Source organism: Halichoerus grypus, chromosome 6 (assembly GCF_964656455.1).
Source record: "Halichoerus grypus chromosome 6, mHalGry1.hap1.1, whole genome shotgun sequence".
In the NCBI taxonomy this organism is placed as follows: domain Eukaryota; kingdom Metazoa; phylum Chordata; class Mammalia; order Carnivora; family Phocidae; genus Halichoerus; species Halichoerus grypus.
The window spans coordinates 165,374,980-165,387,992 of record NC_135717.1 but is presented as its reverse complement, the minus strand read 5'-3'; the positions used below and the strand labels follow the sequence as shown (position 1 = coordinate 165,387,992).

General features: G+C 42.3%; 1 protein-coding gene across 4 annotated transcripts in view; it reads left to right on the top strand.

Annotated features, from left to right (window-relative positions):
• Nucleotides 1-13,013, top strand: part of LARGE1 (LARGE xylosyl- and glucuronyltransferase 1) — a 522,085-nt gene that overhangs the window by 280,754 nt on the left and 228,318 nt on the right. The gene's annotated exons all lie outside the window — the stretch shown is intronic.

Below are 13,013 nucleotides of genomic sequence, written 5' to 3'. Positions count from 1 at the left end.
AGTAAAAGCCAGCATTTGTTTGGTACTTAATACAGTACTAAGTACTTAATACAGTACTAAGTATTTAATGTGGGTTCTCTAAATGATCACAACCACTCTTTGAAAGTTAGTGCTATGATGATCCTGTGTTGCAGATGAGGAACTTGAAACTGGAGGCAATTTGGCCAAGACTTCTTGGCCAGAAGGGGCTGGAAACAGGATCAGGGCCCTTCAGCCTGGCAGTCGGTCTGGGTTTTGATTCCTAGAACATAACACTCTGTAAAATGCCATCCCCTACATAGGTGTATTTCGATTGTATATGTATAACATACATTTTAGTATGTACTATGTATGTTAGTTATATGTAATATACAAATATGGTATGTATTTGTAATACGCATACGTTGTATATAATATATAACACTGAATATATGTATACATATGCATATATATACATTGCATACATACATATATACAATGCTGTATATAAAATACATACATTTCAATTAAATCAAATTGAAATATTTTTCATTTCAGCTAATCAAACTTACTGGAGTTTTCCTTTGACTATTTTTTTCCATTTCTCTTTGCCATATACAAATTTTCCTCGCCCTTTGAAGAAAATTTATACATTATTAATATATATGCACATATATTAATATATATTATATACATAAAATATATATGTATGCATATATATTATAGACAGTGCTATATACAGTGTTCTAGTATATCTAGGTCACCATGTTACCTGAAATAGAGGTCTTCCCTCCTCACCTCCTTCCCCATCTATTGTTCAGAGCTTAGTCTAAATCTCAAGGAAACTGTTTTTGGCCCAGCATTCTGTTAATGTTTGTCTTCCCCTGCTCTGGGTTGTCATGCCACTGTGTTTCCTTTTTCATAACACTCATCATTGTGTAGTTATTTGTTAAACACTTCTCTTATGTATTTATTTCTTCAGTACCTTTAATGCCTAAGTATTGCTCATAAGCCTGACTCATCCACCAAAATGTGAAGTCCACATGCATGGACCCCCTCTGTTCTTAACCACCCTATCTGTCCCCCACTGTTAGCATAGTGCTTGCACATAATTGACTCTAAGTAAATGTTTGAATGAAAGAGTCTTAATAAGAATGCTGAGGCTTTTCCTCCACTCAGCAGGGAAGAGTCCCAGGAGCAGTTACTTCTATCAGCTGTGAATATGAAAGGAAAGAGTGATATCTTATGTTCTGGGTAATTATCAACCTTTGCTCAAGGAAGAATTTCCAACCCCTGGAGAAAGAATGGATTATGCAGCAAAAGGCATTATTGTGAAGACTGAGCATTTGGGAAAAGATCAAATAGGATATCGCCAGATACAAAAATAAATTGTGGGTAGTTAAAGACTGAAGTTTAAAAGGAGAAACATTCAGACAGGGAAAAAAATATGAGAATTTTCATCCAAGGGCAAGGAAAATTTGTATATGTCAAAGAGAAATGGAAAAAAAATAGTCAAAGCAAAACTCTAGTGATTTGATTAATTGAAATTAATTGGAAAAGGGAAAATTCTGAATGTCAATCAGCAACTGAAACAAAATTAAATGGCAAGTGATAAATGGGGAAAATGATACTTGGAATAGACATGAGGAGGACATAAAGAGCTCACAAATCAATAGGAAAAGTAGACCAATGGAAAAATGGGTAAAGAATCAGAATAAAGGAATTCACAAAATTGGAAAAGCAGATGATAAAAAAGTGTTTGTTGTAATATAACAGCATTGCTATGTATTCAAAGAAATAGGAAAATAAGATTTTTATATCTAAATGGCAAAGGCTTTTAAAAAATGTATTATGCAATACTGGCAGGTATCCACTGGGACCAACTCTTGGGAAAGTGGTATAAATGAACATCAGAATCCTTTTCTTTTTAATGGTGTGGCAGCACTTCTCAGGATTCCTTAAAAAAAAATGCAAGCTGCAGGATGCAGACATTCTCTGCCCCGAGGAAATAGAGATGGAGTCAAAGGATTTCATGATGGTATTGTTTGTTTACAGTAGCAAAAATTAGACCCAACTTAAATCCCAATAGTGGCAAAAGGGTAGAGTTGTGGTACATTTTCACAATGGGATATTTGAAGCTTTTCAAAGTCTGTTTTTTTGATGAGATTTTTAGTGGTTTAATAACAAAGTTGAATGTTGCTTGAATCAATGAAGAGGGAAAATACTTGTGATGTAATATTAAATTTAAAAAAAGACACAAACTACTCCCCCCCCCCAAATTTAAGGTCATCCAAATACTTACATAATTATTGAAAAAAGGAAACACATAGAGCACCATTTAATAGTTTTTTTCTGGGTATAGGGACTCCAGTTCTTTTTGTTGTTGCCGTATTATACGAAATTTATATAGTTAGCACAGTTTTAAAAGTCTATTTTTCCTTCTTAAAGAAGGGAGGAAGAGAAGGAGAAACACGAAGAGAACATAATGACATCACGCAGGTAACTGGAAGAGAAACTGTGTTCTCCCTGTGTGGTGGGCAGCATGGCGTGCTGAGGGGTAGGAGAGCGCATGCACACTGTGGGGTTCGGCTCCCCTGCCTGTGAATGGTAGCAGTCACATGCTGCCATTTCTGTGAGAGGGTCTTGCAGGGGAGAATGTGGTTGGAAGAACACCCAGGAACTTCTTGGGGCTGTGTGTATTCGTAAATCCACCGTTTTTGCTTGGATCATGTTTGAGATGTCCTTGTGGGACCAGTACAATGGAGAAGCAGGTCACTAAGGACTTGCTTCATGCTCTTTTGTGCAGCCCCAGCGACTCTTATTGCATTATTTGTGAGGTCAGAATAGACCTGGTTCATCTATTGTAGACTCACACAGTTTTATATGATGACAGTTCCCAGAGAGAAGGTACAGAACTGTTGTGGTTCCTGGTCTTTCCCATGATGATCTAATATCAATTAGATTGCTTTTGGTACAATTTAAAAAAAGAAAAAGAAAGGAAGAACTATCCCAGTAAATATGGCTTAACCTATTCATTTTTCTTGCAAGTAATTGGCACTTCCATGAGAGATGGGGGTTCTCTTGGGGGTTCTCTTGGGCTCCTCATGGTCCAGTGGTCATAGCAAACCCAGCAGTCCTCTCCTCTCAGGACATTGGGAAGGAAAACAAAAGCCTTATTCTTCTCTCGGGGAGGAAATCTTCCTCCCAGAATCTCCCAGCAGACTTCCCCTCCAGTGCATTGGTCAGGATGGCCATGTGTCCACATCCTGTCTACAGGGGAGCCTGGGAAAGTGAGGGTTTCTGCGTGTCTGCATGTTTGCAGCCTTTACAACAGAGAACTAGAAGAGCTGCTCTGAGTAGGCAACCAGTAGAGTCTCTCACACTTCCCTTTGTAGGTTTGTTGTGGGAAGAAAATGCATATTTAGAAAATGCATATTTTGTTCTTTCCTTACTTTCTCTTTTTAGTCTGTGACTTCTGAGTTAACTAGTTCAGAATCTGGTTCGGGTAACTTTGTTGGGATTTCCCAAGGCACTTATTCTGTCCCTGGGGAAGTTCCCGGCCCCTCCAAGATTAAAGTAGATGGACTGCCAGTGGTTTCCATGTTCTCAGTGGCCCAGCGAAAATGGCTGGCTTGGGAAACCTGATGCTAACTCTAATTAATAGGTGGCTGACTTCTCAATTAAGAGGAAGTGACTCAGATCTATACCTTGGTACAAGTCCATCAGTAGATAAGGATTTGCTGAATGCGCAGGATTCCAGCAGAGTCCAGACGTAGAAAAGCTAATGTCTTGTGCAGGAATTTAGTGTCAGTGAATGAAATCGGGAGTGGTGCAGTACCAATCAGTTACCAGCTGGATAGTCAGGGCCAGCTTCCCAGGAGACAGGGGATTTGGAGCTGGGCCTTGAAGCCAGTGTGATTTCCAGAAGGGAAGGGGGAAAGAGAGGGGGTGTGCCCATGCTGGGTACATCATTATCTGGAACAAGGAGGGTTTGAGGAAGAGGGTGGAGAGAAGAAGGCATAAGAGCTTTTTATCTGGCTCTGTGAATTAATGACAGGCTTTCACTGCCCAAAGAAGCGAATACCTTTCCCCAAGCAGGAATCCTTTGCTTATTATCTGCTGAGCTTAGCTATAAAACTTAATACCCTCATCATTGTACTTTTTCTGTCAGAAAAGAAAGAAATGCATTTCTTTTATCTGCCTGGCCTTCTGTTTTTCCACCTAGGAAGGCCAGACCTTTTGATGGTAGAAGAAACTAATAAACTAGTTCACGAAGACTATCCTGCAGGACTCCTCACGATGCCTATGGGAAAAAAAATTAGATTACTTTTACCTTCTAGTCTTCAGTATCCATATGCCAGTATGCCCACATTTGAATTAAAAGCAAACAAATTGAATGTCTACTATACGCAAAATATTTTAGAAGGCACTAGGGGAGTTTCTGAGGTAAAATAGTGAATTTGCCACAAGGGATGCTCAGATGGAGGAGATACATGTGTGCATGTGAATTGCCCACAGGGTACACAAGGCAGAGAGAAGCATGCTTAGTAGCAGATGAGTGTGGACCTAACTGGCCTTATATTTGGAAAATTGAACTTTGACTTTGCAGCATGCAGAATCCATTTAAAAATTAATGTCCCTGATCTGTTCAGTGGGTTTGAGGGCAAAAGGGGAGCTGGATGGGATGAGCATTGTCAAGTTCCTTCCTGAGGTTCTGTTTCTGTTATTTATTAGATAACTTGCAACAGAATGCCAACTCTTTGTGCTGTGGGGCATTACTAAAATGAGTAAGTCCAAGATCCTGATCTTAAGGTTCTCAGGACCGGTGACCTGGTAACAGTATGGGTCCTGGGGGCAGGATGTCTTGGTGGATGAGTGAAAAATAAAGAATAGAATTGGTTCATCTACTCCAGACTTGCTGCTATGACCATTCTCAAAGAGAAGGTATAGACGTGTTTTAATTACAAGTCTCCTCCTTAGACAGCCTTCTTCCTTTCAGTTGACTACCCTTAAAGGCAGATTAATTGTTTACAGCTGAAGTGACAGAGCTTTGGACCTGTTGAATGTGTCAGTGGAGGGAGAGAGGAATCAAGTTCACCTCCTAGAATTCTGGAACAAGCTGGTGGGTGCATGGTAGTCTCGTCTGTATTGGGGGGAAACTGACACAGGGGCATGCTTTAGTGGGAAGAGCAAGAGTTCTGTCATCTAGATACCCACTTAGAGATGGTAGGTAGGGAGTATAATGTGTGTGACTGGGAGCTGACCCAAGTTGGAGAAGTGCTGATACTGTGATTTTTTTTCCCCCTAAATAATTGCGTAGTGCAGGATCATCAGGTGCATAAGTGCATCATTCTTTAGGTGAGCCCGGTTGGGACACAGCTAGGTGGATCTGGGGCTGTGACCCAGCAGAAGGAACCTGCCCTGCTTTGTGTTGGGAAAGCATGGGAGTGAAACTAACATTTGGGGCTCTGGTACAAGAGAGCCTGAGCTTAGGGAGAAGTGTTTAGGAGGATGCTAAGTAATAACAGGTGCCCAGCACCTGGAGCTTGGAGTTCTTGGTTCTATGTGAAGTTGCGTTTAGGATGAGGCTTATGCTCTGGGTGGAGGGGGTGCCTGGGCCTAGTAGAAACATGAAATCCCTCTTGCTGGGAGAGGGACAGCCTCAGTCCCATCAAGCTCATTGCTGCGACCCAAGAGAGCCCTCCTTGAATCAGCCACTGTGCGATCTTGTTTTTGTCTAAACCTTGTATTCTTTTCTTTATAAGCCTCATTTAGTTTTCTGTCTTATTTGTGGAGGGAAGTCCGTCTTATGTTACAGGGTTGCCACTTTTCTTCCCTTAGCTCACTGTGCTGAGGACTTCAAACCCTTGCCTTCCTCCTCCTCAGAGGTAGTTCACTAACTCTGGAAAATGCAGTATTTTCCAATAGGTCAAAACTGAGGCAAACTTGTACTTTGGTACTAGGATCAAATCAAGATTTCGCCTGTTCATCTATATACATTTTTCAAGTTTTCACTAGTATTTTTTTAAAGATTTATTTAGGGGCAGAGAGAGAGGGAGAAAAATCCTCAGACTCCCCACTGAACGTGAGCCCAACACACAGCTGGATCTCACAGCCCTGACTGAGATCATGACCCGCACAGGAACCAAGGGTCGAGGCTTAACCGACTGCACCACCCAGGCACCTCACGTTTTCACTAGACCAAGTTGCCTCAACCATAGCACCATTGATGTTTTGGGGCAGATAATCCTCTGTTGTGGGGGCTGTCCTGTCTGAGGGTGTTGGGCAGCATTCCTGGCCTCTACCCACTAGATGCCTAGCTGTCTTCCCCTCAGGATGTGACAACCACACATGACCCCATAGGGGGCAAAATCAGCCCTAGTTGAGAACCAGTAAACCCAAATCAGACAAAATCAGGGGTAAGTCCGCTGTTGAGACACTCCCTGACTTTGAAGCTCTTTGAAGGTGATGGGGTAGAAGATTCAAGCTACCAGCTCAGAGATCAACCAAGTGGATTTATGTCTTTTTATTCTCAGTCATGTGTCACATAAGCAATACCCAGATGTTGCCTGTTCTGGACACATTACCTGTGGACCCCATGGTGATGTCCATTCCTCACTTTCTTACCTCATTTGGGACACTAAAAGGCCAGATTCTCTTTCTTCTCTAATTGAAACATGGGAAGCAAGGCAGAATTATTTCTACACAAAGAGAACTTGGAATTTTTCAAGTTTTCATCCTTTGGTGTGTGCACCATATCACCAATGTGATTTTGGGAAAAAAGGGTGCCCAGAGGTGTCAAACTGTGCATTTTCTTGCTGGAGCAACTATGGACAATACTTTGGTCTATCAGTTCCATCTGCTTACCATGATAAGGTCAAAGCAGGACATGGGGGCCTCATAGAAGCGCTTTTCCTGAAGGTCAAGAGGTGAGTTTCAACCCTACCGTTTACTGGCTGTGTAACTTTGGACAATGGTGTTTTAAAGTCTCAGTTTCCTGTATGTAAAGTGGGGATACAAATTCTTGCTTAATTCACAGAGTTATTTTCAGAATCAAATGAAATCATCTGAAAGTGCATTGTAAACTCGAAGATGCTGTGCATGCATTATCCTCATCATTCCCATTATCCTTTTTGAAAGATGGACATCTTCACAAACTGACCTGTTAAATATCCTTTTATATACTCCCTTGCTAAAAACCTCCTCTAACTAGGATATTTTCATTGGATTTAACCATTCAGCCAGGCTCAATTCAAGAACCCCAGTGGGTTTTAAATCTGCTCACTACTGGCTAAATAATATGTTTGAAGAGAAAATAGCAAGCGGTGATCAACATCTTATTCACAGGCATAATAGCGCTGCTGAAACTCCCCTTTCTCATCCCCTATTATTATTAATATGGTGTTATTACCTAACGTACATTGTGTCCCAGACTGTGCTTGTTGCCTTTACATTACATATACATAATACATAAGGCCTACCCTCCAAAACCAGCCATTATTGAGGAGCGATAGGAAATCACCAGTGGTGGCAGACATGGTAAGGTACCAGCGTTTCAAGCTTGCTCACTGTGCTCAGGCCTTTGTTCTACTTGTCAGGTCATGCAGTCGTTCTAGATTCAGAACTAACGAGCAGCTGTGAATGCGGATTCTGTCAGGCATGCGGCTTGGTGCTTCCATATACATCCTCTGGTTTGCAGTCTCCCAGGACAAGCGAGCAGCGTTGTCTGTTTTTCAGGTGCAGGATCTGAGAGAGAAGGGAACTGACCCACCTCCTAGCGTGTGTGTTCAAACTCTGAGTACAGTGCTCATTTCTTTATGCCATGTTGCTTCCAGATCAAGAGTGCTTAAATGTTCCCACACCAGGGAATTAAAAGAGACAACGACAAAAATACTCTGTATAGGAACTTGGCAGTGTATGCAAACCGCAAAACAGAACCAGTTAACAGAGCTTATGCCATCGTTCATTTGGGTCTGGATTTCCCAGCTAGGAGTTAGAATTGATTGGTTGGTTCATTTCCCCCCACTGTTGTGTACCTCAGGCTTGGTTGCACCTAAGAATCATTTGATAGGCTTTACTAACACAAAACAGCACCCAAAAAGCCATGGCCCGGTCCTGCCCTCGATTGCACATGAGCATCACTTGGGCTCTTGATCAAACCCAAACCAGCAGCAGTGCCAGGCCCCACCACCAGCTTTTCTGGGGCAGACCCAGTAGTGGGATCGGGTGATTCTCCTGTGCAGCCCGTGCTGGACCTGGCCTCCAGCTGGTCTTCATCGGTGTCCTAGAGAAGTTGACCTTTGCTCTGGGCCCTTGATAGCATGGTTCCGATAAAGGCTGAGCATCAGAGGCTGAGATTTTTCTCTGGTATTCCCTTTAGGTGCTAAGGAACAGAAATCAAGAATTCATTGTAACACTCCTGGGGCGCCTGGGTGGCTCGGTTGGTTAAGTTCTGTCTTCGGCTTAGGTCATGATCCCAGCCTCCTGGGATCAAGCCCCAGTTGGGCTCCCTGCTCAGCAGGGAACCTGCTTCTCCTCCCTCTGCCCCTCCACCCCCGCTCATGCGCGCGCTCTCTCTCTCATTTGCTCTGCTCTCTCTCTCAAATAAATACATAAAATCTTAAAAAAAAAAAAAAAAAAAGAATTCGTTGTAACACTCTTTGGATCTACTTTCCAATCTTCCCTTTCTGCTCTGTTTTGGTGTTAACGGTTTTCTTCGTAGCATCTTACTGGTCACTTGTAGTCTTGTAGATGTTGGGGAGACATTTGTGCTGGGAAGGTACGCGACTCTTCACAGGTTGCGTTGACTGTGACTGTGTTGGAATGTTCTTTTGTGCTAAAAGTTCAAGCTCCATGTCTCAGTCACCTTTGCCTTTTCTGGCTGTACTAACTATTTCTAGATGCAATCTGTTGCTCCATCCCCAGGAATTCTGGTGAGACTTCATTTATAGCTTTCACTGCCTGATGATCATTTGAATATCTTATTTGAGTCAGTTTCCAAAATGATTAAGATTTTCAGAATGAGTCAAATCTGAGATTTAGTCCCAGCTCCTCTAATTCTTTAAGACTGGGTGATTTCCTCGATGTCTACCTTTTAGGGTTATTGTGTGAGTTAAAAGATACTTATAAATTGCTTATAGTGTGTGTTACATAGTGAACATTCAACAAATGACATGTTATTATCATAAATATAATAACACTCTTTCTTTTTTATCTGTGATCTCCTAAGAAATAGGAGCATTCCACATTCACTGCTCTTTCCTTAGCGTCTAGTAGAGAGTTTGGCACATACAATGAATGTTTAGATAAATGAGTCACTTTCAGAATTAGGTGGGGTTTTTTTTGTTGTTTTTTTTTTTTTTGAAGGGGGATTTTAGAGCATTAGGAATTCCTTTGATCAGTAACCAAATCCCCAAGTGGAAAGTACAGGCTTAATGGAATTATCTTGTGCCACGTACCATCTTCTCTAGTACTTTCTAAGGGTCACATTCATTTCCCTTCTGCATTCTCCTGTATAAGTCCTAAATCTGGACAAGTTAGACAGCTATCCTCAACACCTGTTTTCCTTGACAACCCTTCATATAAATAGTAAGGGCCTGTTATGAGAGGGAATGTCAATATAACCACAGTCTAAGGCTTCATGGTCAAGGTGAAAATATTTTAAATTACAACAAGACTCCTGGCTAATGTTTGTTAGATGTATTACAAATGCTGAGTAAAGGCACCATCTTTTCAGGGATGACCAGTAAACGAGGGTGATTTCGGGTGTTAGCCAGGAGACATTCTCACCGCCATTGACAAGGCTTTCCTTTGGATCTCTTTACCAGGAGAGTTTCACCTTCCATGTTTTGTGAGAGAAAACAGTTTTTAAACCAACCAGAAATTAATTAAGTGGCACCTCTGGTTCACCCTCCTTTAACCCTCTTTACCCGCTCAGGGTTACCCTCCCGTGCATTTAGAGTTAAATTGACCCGTGGGGTGGATCTCTGAAGCTGGGACCAGAGAGTGTCGCAGGCAAGAGCTTCACCTCCAAAGGATTACAAAGCCCTCTGAAAATGAAAAGCACCTTATTAATGCAGAACAGCATGGTGCCTCATTAATTGTAGCCTCTGAGGCTGCCTTTTGGAAGGTTCTTGGTAAAGGAAGAATGGGAGAGAAGGAATGGCGGGGGAGGGGAGCATAGGCAGGTATTCCCCTAAAATCTCTAGATGAAGTTGAGAACAGATAGCTGTAATTTTTTTTAAAGATTGTATTTATTTATTTGAGAGGGGGAGGAGTGGGAGAGAGAGTGCATGCATGAGCAGGGGTAGGGGCAGAGGGAGAGGCAGACTCCCCGCTGAGCAGGGAGCCCCACATGGGGCTGGATCCCAGCACCCTGGGATCATGACCGAAGCCTAAGGCAGATGCCCAGCCGACTGAGCCACCTAGGCACCCCTGTAATGTTTTGTGATTAAACTGCCTTCTGAGTAAATTCAGGAAGAACCACTAGACACAGCAGATGCTAATACCTGGATTCAGGTATTTGGTTTATTTGTGTGTTTTTGTACACTTCTCAGGCTTGTGCCTAGCATGGTGTCATATAATCCTGTAGAGCAAAGTTTCTCAACCATTAAAAATATTTATTATCACCTGCTCCCCAAGAGCCTATTTAGGTACATTTTTTTTCCTAATTGCAGCCCCCTTGCCCCTGTGAGATTTTAATAACAAATCATGGTAATATCCAAGATTTTTTTTTTTTTTTTTTGCCTCACAAGAAGCAATTTTGCCTTGTTAAGAATGCATGCTGAAATATAGTAACAGGGAAACAAATAAGAGGGTCTTTTTTTTTCCCCCTTGCACTTACTAGCAAAATGATTATCTCCATTTTTAGCACTTTGAGCAGGAGTTGAGAGTGAGAGAGAGTAGGGGTGGGGTGGGGTGGGGTGGGGCGGTGGGTTTTAGCTGGTTAGTCCTGGTCTCTGTAACTCCCAAGTCCTGTGTTCTCTCTGGGTCACATTCTTGCTCCTAGACCACCCGTGATGACTTTCTGTATACACAGGCGCAGATAAACAGGTTATGACCAACACTGATAAAAACACCACACCATCTCACTTAGAACTAGGGTGGTATCAGCAGAACCATTCCTTCCTTATCCCATCCCCCTACCACCTCCAGCCCCTGTTAATATAAACCGCCATCCTGAATGCTGTAATAATGCTTTTTGAAATAATTGGCTTTGTCTCTTTAAGCAGCCTTCTGGTGTTTGAAAGGATGAATGAATGATCAATGAACGCAGCAGGTTCACCACCGTATCCCCATCCCCAGGAACAGTTCTCAGTAAGCATCGCTTGTGTACTTGTGTTGTTTTACTTTTGCAAAACTATTCATTGAGTGCCTCTGTGTGTCAGAAACTGTGCTAAGTATACATCCATAAATACATACTGTGCCCTGTAATAAGAAGAATTGCAGCTTCTAAAAATATTAAGTCCAGTCTACGCAGGAGCTAATGCAATTTTCTCCTCAGTGCATTGAAAAATCTATTAGTTAAGAAGGCAGCTATATTTCCGGAAATTAAACCACTGTAACAGTCCAGTTCACAAATCAGAACTCCCAGTGCTTTGAAATGGTTCATTTCATAATGTGAAGTACCGAGGGATGTTCAGGCAATCCGTAAACGCTCCGGTGACCAATCCCCCCAAGCTTCACAGAGTTAAATACAGAACGCCTCTTGTCAGGTGTGAGAGGCACGGGTTTTGTTGCCACCGATATGAGGAGGAATGTGTTTATAGATCCATGCTCATATTCCTCCTGATTCATCCTACCTTTGTCATCACTCCAGAATTAATTATGTTTATGGAAGATGGTTTCTCAGTAGATTTGTGAATAATGAATATTTCAGGTGGAAGCCAGCTACGTTATTTTAGGCTGGAGTTGTAAGCTCTGAATAATGTTCATTGATGCTTGGTGTCGAACGCTGTCACCTGAAAAGACCAGCCTGGGGGCTCTTACAAGGTTCCCTTCCAAGCTTCCATTGTGGGAAGATGTGAAATATGTAACTCAGCTCTCCTGTTGATACGGTTCCTTAGAATTTCAGTCTCGCTGACCTAGTGTGGCTTTTATGGAAATGAGATTTCTAGGTTTAAAAAAGGACAGCCAGGAAACCTTGGCTTCACAAACTAAACTGCCCATGAGGTATAGGGTTATCTAAAGAATTCCCGATCTTCCATCAGCTCTTTCTCGTGTTAATCTTTGAGAAAGGCCTTCTCTCCCTGTACATCCCGCTGTGTCAAGTTCAGGTGGAACACTTGTTTTGGGCTCTCTCGTGTCGTGTTTCGGAACAGTAGTAAGCTGGTTGGTGATCCAGTGTAAATGAGCCAGCCAGTAAGACCTTGAGAGATACGGTGCTTACTGTGTCTCCTAACTGAGTGTGTCCTAGGGTGTAGTCTGGGGACAGTTGTTTTAGGACCACTTGGGGCTGTGGCTGAGAATACAGATTTCTTTTAATTTTTGAAATGTTTTTATTTAAATTCCAGTTAGTTAACATACAGTGTAATATTAATTTCAGGTGTACACTATAGTGATTCAGCACTTCCATACAACACCTGGTGCTCATCACAGCAAGTGCACTCCTGAATCCCTATCACCTGTTTCACCCATTCCCCTCCCCCACCCACCGTCTGGTAACCAGCAGTTCTATATAGTTAAGAGTCTATTTCTTGGATTGCCAGACAAACAAACAAACAAACAAAAGAATACAGATTTCTGTGCCCCGCCCCAGGCCTGATGGAATCCTAACCTCTGGGTGTGATCCTGGGAATCTGCATTTTTCTCCCCCATTATTAATTAATTAATTAATAATTTAGAGAATGTGAGTGGGGTGAGGGACAGAGGAAGAGGGAGAGAGAGAATCTCAAGCTGAATGGGGGAGCCTGACACAGTGCTCGATCTCATGAACTAGAGATCATGCTCTGAGCTGAAATCAAGGGTCGAGTGCTTAACCGACTAAGCCACTCAGGTGCCTGAGAATCTGCATTTTCTCTAGGCATCCTCCAAGGTTCTGATGCTTCTGAGCTGTC